This window comes from Eublepharis macularius, chromosome 19, assembly GCF_028583425.1.
Source record: "Eublepharis macularius isolate TG4126 chromosome 19, MPM_Emac_v1.0, whole genome shotgun sequence".
NCBI lineage: Eukaryota > Metazoa > Chordata > Lepidosauria > Squamata > Eublepharidae > Eublepharis > Eublepharis macularius.
This window is the reverse complement of record NC_072808.1, coordinates 25,141,258-25,154,254: the sequence shown is the minus strand read 5'-3', so window position 1 is coordinate 25,154,254 and position 12,997 is coordinate 25,141,258. Positions and strand designations below refer to the sequence as shown.

At 43.1% G+C, this 12,997-nt stretch overlaps 1 protein-coding gene across 3 annotated transcripts in view; it reads right to left on the bottom strand.

The window, feature by feature from the left end:
- The window catches only part of IQSEC2 (IQ motif and Sec7 domain ArfGEF 2), a 113,745-nt gene that overhangs the window by 58,217 nt on the left and 42,531 nt on the right, over positions 1–12,997 (bottom strand). The gene's annotated exons all lie outside the window — the stretch shown is intronic.

Genomic DNA, 12,997 nt, shown 5'->3' with positions numbered 1-12,997 from the left:
GTTTCCAGACGGCTTACCTGCCTCCGGAACGACGTCGCGCAAAACTCGCGCGAGAAAATGCGATATTTCGCGTTTCCCCGCAAGATGGCGCAACGTTCCGGAGGCAGGTAAGCCATCTGGAAATGGCCCTGGTTCCAAAGTAGTTATGCCAAATAGTAAAACCATACCTACATTAAGCTTAAATACAAACGTTCAAATTTCTTTCCAAAAAGGGTACCATTTCTCATAAAACGGTGTTGGTTTAAGAGAGTCTACAGATATTTGTAATCTCTCTGTGATTTTTTCCCTAGAGAGTTGCTCCCAAACCTTAAGGTACCCTGTGTCCAAATTTGGAGGAAACGGCGATTTCCATCTTGACGCTATGGCGTTTTTAGCTGCTGCCAATAACGAAGATATTAATTCTTTATGCAAAAGCACCGCACATGCTGTTCTTTCCATATATCTAGAAATATCAATTCCGGTCTAAATGGTACCTTAACTGATGGGATTAGGAAGATTTGATGTAGAACTGAATTCCCAGCGTTCCCTTGATAACCTCCCACTCCCAACCAAAACAACTTGCCAAAGGTAAGAATGGTCCTACCACGCAGGAATCATTTGCACAGTGCCCAGATGCAGCCTCCTCTGGAGTAGAGGCAGTTGTTTCTTTCAATCTGCCTCACTTGGCCTATTTTAGTAATCTAACAATGTTTTGGGATGGAAAAACAGGGATACACTGAACTGGAACAGTTTAACAAAACACATTACCTTTTCTTCAGTGGGGCAAACAGCAACTCCACTGAGGCATTTGAAATCTGGAACACTTGAAGTTAATCCTCCCCACCCCATCCAGAAAGATGCCATCACAAATTTCTCAGTATCTCATCTAGTTTGGTCATCTGACATACAAGCACGTGGGAAGAAAAGCAACAGAATATACTCGAGATATGCAACGCCCGTGCAAAAGCACAGCCTCCCCAGTTTCACTTTTTGCAAAATTTGGTAGCAAAGTCTAAAGGAGTGTGTGTTTGTGCGCATGTGCACATGAGAGAGAAAACCCCTTCCACCATCCCAGAGAAGCCCATACAGATATTTCACCTTGCAAATTTTACTAGAGAGGAAATTCAACGGCGATTCTCCTGCACAGCTCCCTTCTTCTCCTACTTCCAGGCGGTGCTTATTTCAGTCATCCCAAGCCCAGGAAACTGCTCTTGCTTACCCCATGGCTGCCTCCTCATCACTAGCTACAACATACAGCTGGCTACAAATCAGGTCAGAAGGGTTAGCCCTACCAGGCTGGAGGGGGACGTGGGCAAGGAGCTGTTTTGTTCCCCTCTGCTGCCCAGGGCGCTGCGGGCCATACTGGCTGCAGGACGTTCCAGTCTGACCTGTTTGGGCTGGGGAGGGTTCGCTTCAGCCAGCACTGCTTGGTTGGCTAAGCACCTGCCCAACTCACCTGATGCAACTGGACAGGTGGCAAGAAACGAACCCCGCCCTGGATACTAACAAGAGAATGCTGCCCCCAAATTCTCTTACAAGCCTTCAGATCTAAAGTCAGTGTTCCCCATCACACACAATGTAACCTCAGTCACTTAACAGAACATTTTAAAAGCACAGTGTCTCTCCTGTACACTCACACTATGCCAAATCACACACATACCAGCACCTCATGCACAAGCCTCTAGTATCTCCATCCCAGTTAGGAAAGGAATCCAGGATTCCTGGATCAGTCTCTTCTGGCGGGCAAACAATGTGTTACAATTTTTAACATGTGGTGTTGGGGGGTTCCCCAGCCTGACGCTGGCTCAGTCACATGTCAGTTACAAGGGGGCTCATTTCCCAAGAGTGCAGGGCCCTGATTCGGATTGGGACCAGGGCACAGGGGAAGAAGCAGCTCCAGGCCTTTTTCTCACACTGTTTCCGAATAGCGTCAGGGCACTACTAGACCCTTTTGTGAGAGGGGGCCTGCAAGTGAAGTCCATTATTATACACGCAGCCCCTCAACAGAGCAAAGAGCACCCTCCCGGGTCCACTTTGGTTTGCAACAATGGGCAGAGAGAAGGCTGAAGCCCAGGGCCCCGCAGCCCCCTTCTGGCCCTGACCTGCGCGCTTGAGAAATGTAGTCCTCCTGAAGCCCGACTGTACCATGTCAGGCGGGCTTAGCAGACTAGGCCCACAGAGAGGTAAATCCTGTGTCTGGAAATGCCATTTCAGCCGACTCACATGATTCAGTGCTCTTCCACACCCAGCCCACCCCTCGAAAGCCCTTCCACAGAACACTGCATATTCGGAGACGGGATTCTTGCCTCTCCTTTTCACTGATTTCTACAGAAAAGCATTCAATTACATCAGCCCCCTTCTTGCAGGCTGCATTGCTCAGACACAGGTCCAGCGCCTCAGCAAGAGGCCAGCTTGGTGTGGTGGTCAGACCATCAGACTAGGATCTGGGAGACCCAGGTTCAAATCCCCCCTCTGCCACGGAAGCTTGCTGGGAGACCTTGCCAGTCACGCACTCTCAGCATAAGCTACCTCACAAGGTTGTTGAAAAGATAAAATGAAGATGGCGAGATTGTTGTAAACCAATTTGGGTCACCAGTGGGGCGAAAACTGGGGGATGGATGGATGGATGGATGGATGGATGGGTGGGTGGGTGGGTGGGTGGGTGGGTGGGTGGGTAGGTAGGTAGGTGGGTAGGTAGGTAGGTAGGTAGATAGATAGGTAGATAGATAGATAGATAGATAGATAGATAGATAGATAGATAGATAGATAGATAGATAGATAGATAGATAGATAGATAGATAGATAGATAGATAGATAGATAGATAGATAGATAGGAGCAAATTAGAGGATTCTTGGGTAGCAAAACCTACCAGGTTGGGAACCTTTGAAGGAGGGTACTCCATTTGATAAGCAGGGCTTTCTGACAGGGTACGGCAAGCCTTTAACCTCGTGCCTTTTGCTAGAGTTAAGACAACCGCCCAGGTATGCCCAGAGCAGATCCAGCCAGTGGATCTAGTGTTTGTTATGATAACACAGACTTGCCGTCTTCTTTCCAGAGGCACACTGATGCAAAGGAGAACAAGGCTCAATAACACCAGCTCTAAAAGTATAAACAGGGTACGTGTTGGAGTCTTAAAAAGAGCTGGGGTTGCCAACTTTCTTCTTGCCAGGGCTCCTGTGACTTTAACAGCCGGTAAAAAGTTTTCCCACCAGCAGCTCTTAAAGGCACAGGAATATGCCCAGGAGAAAATAAGCCGAATGAGAGGCCTGTGGGCTTTGTGTTTGGGCATCGTCTCCAGGTAGCATTGCCATCTCTTTTTCCTACCCCAACTCCTCTGTCTTTTGCTGTAGTTAGACCTGTAGCAACTTAGCAGGCGAAGTTTTTCCTACACCTTATCTCCACACTTCTCCAAGCTTCAGCCTGCTCCATTAGCAACCTTTCTGCCATGAATAAGGCCAGCAGAAACAGGTGGCAACATTACTCCCTGGTCCGAGAAGAGAGCAGTGGCTGATGGATCCAGCTAGCAGGCAGGACTTTTGGTCGGTCAGCAGGCAAACGTGAGGGAGTGTTGAAAGCCAGATACGGTTGGGCCGCGTGGTTCTATGGCTAACGCCCTGGACTACAAACTCGTGCTCAGATCGTAGTCCAGCCTAGGCTTTGGGCAAGCTGCCGTCCCTCCACTCCTCAGTGAGCACTGAGGTAAAATTAGCGTTTCTTCCTCAGTTCTTCAGATTATAACATGGGAACAACAGTGACGTATCTACACGGATCACTGCATGAAAAAAGTGCTTGCCGCACAGCGTGTGTTTCTGTAAAATGTTGAGTCGCAGCCGATTTGTGGCAACCCCAGAAGGCTTTCAAGGCAAGAGATGTTCAGACGTGGTTTGCCATTGCCTGTCTCTGCGTAGGGACCCTGGACTGCTTTGGCGGTCTCCCTTCCCAGTACTAACCAGGCCTGACCCTGCTTAGATTCTGAGATCTGGCGCGAGTGGGCTAGGCTGGGCCTTCCAGGTCACGATTCTCCCTCCTGTGTCCCTGACCTCATACAAAAAGGCAGGATATGACTCTAGAGGCACACCCGGACAAGAATTGCCTTTTCGGACAGAACCTTTCACATGCACACACGCACACACATCTTTCTCCATCCCAGGCACAGCATTTCCCTCACAGCTAACCAGCTTCTTAGGCATGGCCCAGTCGACAGCTGTACTGTTTTAAGAGAGTGAGAAGGGAGATTTCCTTCAGCGCCTCCCTCAGCATTTAGACCACATAAAATTATTTCTCTGTAACACTTCTGGTCAGCTTGCTGGTATGGCTGCCAGCCACCTGGATGAAAAAAAGTCCCTGTCCCTTTCATAGAATGGGATGTCCTTCATTGCGAGATCTATTAATGGCTGTGCCACGCAAAGCTCCAGCTGCCCATTTCCATACATTATGCCTCTAGGAAAGGGACACGAGCAGGGCTTTTTTTCTGGGAAAAGAGGCGGTGGAATTCAGTGGGTTGCCCTCGCTGAAGACGGTCACATGGCCAGTGGCCCCGCCCCCTGATCTCCAGACAGAGGGGAGTTGAGATTGCCCTCCGCAAGGGCAATCTCAACTCCCCTCTGTCTGGAGATCAGGGGATGGGGCCACCGGTCATGTGACCATTTTCAAGAGGTGCCGGAACTCCGTTCCCCTGCGTTCCCCCCGAAAAAAAGCCCTGGACAAGAGACTTTTCTCCAGGCTGGTCAGCAACCGTATTGGCCGGTTCTACTCATTAACTGGCCAACCCTATACATATTTTAATCAGAAGGAAGTCCCGCTCTACTAGCCCATGATAAGCATGGTCAGGATTGCAGCCTACACAATTAAATACGCCTCTAGGTATACGTGCCACAAGCATAAACGCCTTGGCAAACAAAATGAGGGCACCATTGTCTGTTAACTCCCATGGGATTTGTACAGGGGGAAACTTCCTAGAGGAGTATCCTTTTGTGTGTCCGAACTCTTCAAAACAGCTCTTCTTCCTCTCGTGATGTCCTGCCTGCCTTACTTACTTTTTTTTTTTTGAAAAATTTTTATTGGGTTAGAATCCATTATTTCCACATTTACATTCAATTTTCCCCAATTTTTTCATCTCTAACCCCCTCCCTTTCCCCCCCTTTTTGTTGACTTCCAACAGCTTTCCAACCCTTTGTCCCCTTTCCCTTACTTTTATTAGCTTCCTCTATCTAAAACAAATATATATTCTCCATTATTCTAAGCAGTACATCCTTAACTATTTTTAACATTATATGCCCAAACTGTAAGCCTTTGTTTCCATCTTAGATAAACAATTTATCCCAATTTTTCAATTTCAGGTATTTCTATATATCATAAACCATATAGATCATACATTCGTTTATATCAAACAATTTGACTTATTCTCTATATATATTACTCATTCTATCTTTTTATAATAGTTCTATATATCTCTCCTCACGTAGTCAATCAATTTGACCCATCTATATCTTCAGACATTCAGTTTGGTACAAAACTTGTCAGAAAAAAAAAGAAAATATTGTTAGTTAATCGCTCCTTATATTTAGTCCTTATAATTAATTATTTTCTCTATGTTCTGTTTGTTAACCTATATATATCTATATATATGTCAATCTATTAATCTGACTGCTTATTAATTCACATTTATCTCTTCTCCCCCCGGTAAAGTCTCCCCCCTCTACTTCAATACTTCAGTAGTTCTCAAACTGCCACAGTTTTCCTCCCACCTCCCATTTCTTCTCCAGGTATTGTTTCAGCTTCTCCCAGTCTGTGTTGAACTGCCCTGAGTCCAGATCTCTCAATTTTCTTGTCATCTTGTCCATTTCAGCCATATACAGCAATTTGTAAGTCCAATCTTCAATAGTTGGCACTTCTTGTACTTTCCATTTTTGCGCATACAAAAGTCTAGCTGCTGCTGTCATATAAAATATCAACGTCCTGTGTTGGGCTGGAATTCCCTCCATTCCCAAGTTCAGTAGCAGGAGTTCTGGGTTCTTATTAATTTGAAATTGTAAAATTTCACTCATTTCTCTTATTATTTCCCCCCAGTACTGCCTGGCTACCTCACACGACCACCACATATGATAGAGGGAGCCCTCATGCTTCTTACATTTCCAGCATTTATTAGAAGTATTCGAATTCCCTAGCGCAATCTTCTTTGGTGTCATGTACCAACGATAGATCATTTTATAAATGTTCTCTTTGATATTAATACATGTCGTTGTCTTCATTGTAGTTTTCCACAAGTATTCCCATGCCTCCATTGTTATTTCTTTATTAAAGTTTATAGCCCATTTCACCATTTGTGTTTTAACTATCTCATCCTCGGTATACCACTTCAACAGTACTTGGTATACCTTGGATATTCTTTTCTTATCTTCTTTAAGAAGGGTCTGCTCTAGTTCCGAATTCTCTATTCGTATACCTCCCTTTACAGAGTCCGAATTATATAAGTCTCTGATCTGTCTATACTGGAACCAATCGTAGTTAGGTGATAGTTCCTCTTGTGTCTTTATTCTAAGTTTGGATGCTTCAGTTTTAGTTATTTCTTTATACGTTAAACATTGTTGTTCATTATCAACAGCTCTCGGGTCTATCACCTCATATGGAACCACCCACAAAGGGGTTCCTTCTTGTAGATAAATTCTGTACTTCTTCCAGATTATGTATAGACTTCTCCGAACAAAGTGATGCAGGAACATCGAGTTGACCTTTACTTTGTCATGCCATAAATATGCGTGCCATCCAAATATTTTTTTATATCCCTCTAGGGCTAATAGTTTCTTGTTCTTTAATGTCATCCATTCTTTCAACCAAACTAGGCAGATTGCATCATAATAAAGTCTCAGATTGGGCAGTTGCATTCCGCCTCTTTCCTTTGCATCTTGTAAAACTTTCACTTTCACTCGAGGCTTCTTGCCTGCCCAAACAAAATCTGATATTTTCCTCTGCCATTTTTCAAATTGTTTGGAGTCTCTGATGATTGGTATTGTCTGTAGCAAAAACATTACTCTTGGTAACACATTCATCTTAACTGCTGCAATCCTGCCCAACCATGACAAATTCAATCTATTCCATTTAATCAAGTCTCTCTCTATCTGAGTCCATAGTTTTTCATAATTGTTTTTGAATAGATCTATGTTCTTTGCAGTTAATTCGACTCCCAAATATTTCACTTTACTTGTTACTTCACAATCCGTTGTTTCCATTAACAATTGTTGTTTCTGCTTAGTCATATTTTTGCATAATATCTTTGACTTCTTTTTGTTAATGAAGAAACCTGCCAAGTCTCCAAACTCCTTGATCTTATCTATCACTCTTGGCATGTTCTCCAATGGGTCCTCTACAATTAACATTATGTCATCCGCAAATGCTCTGACCTTGTATGAATAGTCCTTTATTTTTATTCCACGAATTTCATCATCTTGACGTATTTGTATCATCAGAATCTCCAATACTAAAATGAACAACAATGGAGATAACGGGCAACCTTGTCTTGTTCCTTTACTTATCGTCAATTTCTTGGTCAATTCATCATTCACCACAATTGCTGCAGTCTGGTCTCTATAAATTTCCTTAATTGCTCTGATGAATCTTTCTCCCAATTGTAGCTTTTCCATAGTGGCAAACATAAAGTCCCAGTTTAAATTGTCAAACGCTTTTTCAGCGTCAACAAAGAAGAAACCAACCTCTTTGTCACAACGCTTGTCATAATATTCAATAGCATTGATCACTGTCCTTAAGTTGTCTCTTATTTGTCTGTCTGGCAAAAAGCCTGCTTGTTCCTCCTCTATGACTTCCGAGAGCCACCCCTTCAATCTCTCCGCCAATATCTTCGCAAAAATTTTGTAGTCATTGTTGAGTAGCGATATAGGTCTATAATTTTTCACATTAGTCAGGTCTTGGCCCTCTTTTGGGATCAATGATATATTCGCTTCACTCCAAGTTTCTGGAATCCTTTGATCCCTTAAAACCCCATTCATCACCTCTTTTAGGAATGGTGCCAGTTCATTAGCCATTGTCTTATAGAATTTAGCCGTAAGTCCATCTGGCCCTGGCGCCTTTCCTAGATTTGCAGATTGTATTGCCTTACTTATTTCCTCGTCAGTTACTTCACTATTCAACTTATTTCTCCAAGCTTCCGAGATTTCTGGAAGTTTGGTTTTCTCCAAATATGACGCTATTGATTCTTTGTTTACTTCTTTTTTATTATACAGCTTAGCGTAAAATTTATAAAAGGCTCTACTAATGGTAGCCTGCTCCAAATACGTTTTGTTATCTTCGCAAATTTTATTTATTATCTTCTTTTCCCTTTTCTTCTTCAATTGCCATGCCAGGTACTTCCCAGGTTTATTAGCACCCTCAAACGCTTTTTGATTCAGTCTTTTGAGATTCCACTCCAATTCTTTATTGCTCATTGCTGTTAGCTGTTCTTGAAGTATTTTAATTTCCTGGTATACCTTCTTTTTCCCTGGTCTCTTTTTTAGCTGTATTTCTTTGGCTTTTATTTTCTCCTCAATCTCTTGTCTTTTCTCCTCTTTCTTCTTTCTTGCTCTACCATTTAAGTCCATTAGTATGCCCCTTACAACCGCCTTGTAAGCATCCCAAACTTTATTGGTTGGTACTTCTTTATTCACGTTGTATTGTATAAAAAACTTTGTCTCTCTTCTCAGTATTTCCATATTCTCTCTTTCCTGTAACAAGTCCTCATTTATTCTCCATGCTTTCCTTTTTCTCTTTTTTCCAAATTTCCACATAATTGGGTTGTGATCTGAGCCTACCATAGGCATTATTTCTACCTCCTTAGTCCATAATGCTAAGTCTTTTGAGGCCCAGATCATATCAATTCTTGATAATGTAGAATGCCTTGCAGAATAAAAGGTAAACTGTCTGCTTTTAGGATATTCTCTCCTCCATACATCTTCAAGAGTCTCTTGTTGAATCAACTCAAAAAAAAGCTTTGGTAATAGTCCTCTTTTCTTTTGTGCCGTTGTAGTCTTTTTGTCTAGTTCCAAGTCTGTCACTCCATTGAAGTCTCCAGCAAGAATTATCTGGTCGTATGCAAGATCGTCTAAATGCTTCCTTAAATCCTCAAAGAAGCTTTCTTTTGCACCGTTAGGTGCATAAAGTCCGACTACCAACACTCTCTTTAAATTCCAAATACATTCCACTGCTACAAATCTAGCTTCCACATCTCTCATAACAAATTTTGGCTGTAGCTCCTCTTTTATGTACAACACCACTCCTCTTTTTTTCTTGTTGGAGGCCGCTACATATTCTTTGCCCAATTTTCCAGATTTTAAATATTTTACATCCTGCTTTCTGATATGGGTCTCTTGCAAACAAACAATGTCACATTTTTGTTTTAGTAGCCAGTGAAAAGTATTTTTCCTCTTATTCGGTGAGTTTAGTCCATTTACATTCCAAGATAATACTTTACACTCCATACTCATGATCTTGTTGGTAAGTCTTTTTCATTGTCCTTAATAAATCGCTCCATCTCTCGCTCAGATCTGATGCGTTTTTTGGCCCCTCCAAACTCAAAGGACACTCCTTCCGGTAACTCCCATCTGTACCTGATTTTCATGTCCTTCAAAATCTGAATTAGCACTTTATATTTTTTCCGGTCCAGTAACACTGATCTGGGCAGTTCCTTCATTATAATAATCGTCTTGCCATCAATCTCCAATGGATCTTGAAACTGTTTTGTCACAATCCTCTCTTTCATATTTCGTGTTGTAAACTGCACAATCACATCTCTTGGTAGTTTCCTCTGGGTTGCTATTCTCGAATTCACACGGTATGCCACATCTAGGATAGCCACAACTTCCTCCTCCTCCTTCCCCAGGTACTCAGCCAACACCTCAGTCATCTGTTCTTGCGCTGACTTTCCTTCCACTTCTGGCAAGCCACGAAAACGTAGCTGCTTCTCCATATGTTTAGTTTCTGCAACTGACATTCTCCCCTTCACCAATCTCATCTCTGTTTGTTGCGTGTCTGCTAAATTCTCCATCGCGTCTTCTACTGTTTTAACTCTCTGCTGCGTTCCTTGTAATTCATTTCGTATTGTTTCCATACCTTTTTTCACTTCTGACAGCTCCGATTTTACTGTCTGTGTAACCTCTTTAACCTCTTTTATCAGCTCCAATTTCGTGTCCTTAAGTTCTTTAATCATATCTAAAAGTTTTTTGTCCAGGTTTTTATCCAGGTTTTCTATTGCCGATTGCCACTCTTTTTTTGACATCGTGGGGCTTGCTTTAGCTCGCTCCCACGAATCCGCTCTCTTCCTTAACTCCGTGGCGTAAAATTTAACGTTTTTCTATTTTAAATGTCCCGGTCTTCTTATAGAAATTAAGTTTTAAAGAGTCCAAAATGTCGGGCGTCTTTTCTCTATGGTTTCTCTATGATTTTGTAATCCAAGATGGCCTACTTCCTCTTCCGCTGAAGCCGCGACCCTTCCCCTTTCAAAAATGGCGATTCCCTACTTCCTGCCCTCCAGCAAGGGCCGCTTCTCTCCAGCCACTCTATTGTTATTACGCACTTCCTGTCTCCCGTCTTCCCACAGCAGATCTCGCGATGGTGTCTTTTTCTCACAGCTCCAAAGCCACAGGTATTCAAAACAATAGTCCCATTTCTTTAATAACTTCTTTAAACTTAGTCTCTTTTTAAATTCGATTCCTGCCGAGTCTTCCCCTCCTTTTCACTAGTCTGTTGCAGTTTAAAAATCTACTTTTTTTCCTCTCTGTTTTTATCAATCTGTCCCGTCTCAGAAGATAATGATCTTTACCTTCTCTTCACTTTTCTCGGGTTGTAATCGCTGTTTCGATTTTAAGTTCTCCTCTCAGCTTCTTCCCCCAATCGATGCTTGGGTATGTAGGTCTTATGCCAGCCGAATTGGCCCCAAAACTGCCGCAGAGATTATAGCCGACCCGTCGCAAGGTGGGACCTCAAGGATCGGGGGGAGACTCGTTGTGTAAAGCCCCCCCTCATCCGAGATCTAGCTCACCCTAGGGTCTTGAGCGTTCTTTGCCTGCTCCCCGCCTGAGAGCAGTCGGCCGCGGGCTATTTTCACCCCGCCGGCCGGTTAAAACGGCAGTCCGGTCAGCTCCGCAAGTGGAGCTGCGTTAGACCTCCATGGATCCCAAACAGGAAGTCCCCTGCCTGCCTTACTTACGAGGAGGCTTCCTCCTGCCTCAGCAACTGTGGTAACTGACCCACTTTACACCAACATGCAGCGTGCTCTCTCTCCAACACCAGTTTACTTCTTTTGATTAATTAAAACTTTGCCAGCAAGCAGACACGTGGCGGGGAACAGGGTGTTGATTTGGAGGGAGGAATCAATCAGGCAGAGACGCTGTCTGGCTGGTTGCACGACAGCCAAGGTGTGTGTGCATAAAATGGCAAAAATTAAAAGGTAACAGCAAGAGAACTTGATATTCAGTTCCCTGCAGCCCTAGGCTGCTGGTGATCTGTAAGCACCAAAATGACAATAACAAGAAGTCACAATCCCAGACGCATGTCTGTGCTACAGGATCCAAACATCCTTTGCTTATTCTACAGAAAGTTGCTATCCCTGCCAAACTCTTGACTTCCACAATAGCAGTACCCAGGGCTTTTTTCCCCGGGAAAAGAGGTGGTGGAACTCAGTGGGTTGCCCTCGGAGAAAATGGTCACATGACCGGTGGCCCCGCCCCCTGATCTCCAGACAGAGGGGAGTTCCCCTCGTCTGGAGATCAGAGTTCCCCTCTGTCTGGAGATCAGCGGGCGGAGCCACCAGCCATGTGACCATTTTCAAGAGGTGCCGGAACTCTGTTCCACCACGTTCCCGCTGAAAAAAAGCCCTTGCAGTACCAACTACTTTTTACCAGGCACTAATAAAGACATGACCGTGGCTATTTTAATCTGTGTAACACATAGTGGTGTGTATTTTTTTTAATCCCTTGCAGATTGGTCTTGAACACACGCACACACCCTGCCAGGTCGTCCCACCCCCAGAATGGGAAAATAAAGCCCCTTTCAGCATAAACTGCCTTGAGTCTCAATGAGAAAAGTGGATGATAAATGAAGTAAATAAATTATATATATATATATATATATAAAATAAAATATAACATAGTCTTGTGACATCTTACAGAGAGAAGCGCAGGGGTAGAATTCTAATCCAAAAAGGAGGTCAGCCCCCAAACATTATATTTATCTGCCACGAGCCACAACATGCCACCAACTCAAAATGAGAATCTTCGGATGATAACTTTTAAAAAACAAACAAACCTGAATTTTAATTTTCTAACTATTTCTATTGTTTTCTATTAACACAAGTAACATTTTAATACAGAGAACCTAAAATTACAACAGTAACAACAACAACAACAAGGTAGGCTGTACCCATCTTTTAAAAGAACTAGGTAGACCAAGCCCACTTGAAGTCCACCCCTGCAAAAATGTGTCCTCAGCTGGCAGATCTATCATAGAGAAGAATGTCCGTGTGTGTGTGTGTGTGTGTGTGTGTGTGTGTGTGTGTGTGTGTGTGTGTGTGTGTGTGTGTGTGTTTTTCCACTGACAAATTTCACAATACATTTTTCAGTCTTCAAAGTGTCATGAGGTTTTTTTTTTTAAATTCCGTAACAGACTGACACATACGTTCCTCTGAAATTTCTGAGCTTTTCTAGGAAGGTGCTTCAATACAGGGAAGCAGGACTGGCGTCCATGCAGCGGTTTGGAGTATTATTATTTGTTTGTGGCATGTATTATGCTGCTCTCACAGCACTGTGTTCTAATTCTGCCAGGCCATTCTCTGCATTGTTTGTGTATCATGTTTGATACTTTTTTGCTTCTAATTTTTGTAAAGCCATTATGCTGTTTGATTGCATGTACCGCATTATATCCTTTCAGTTTCAGTGAGGAAGGTGGACTATAAAGTAAATATTAAAAAAAATACATTTCCATCACAATTTATTTATTAGAAATATTTGTATCCCAACTTGTAATATTAATGTT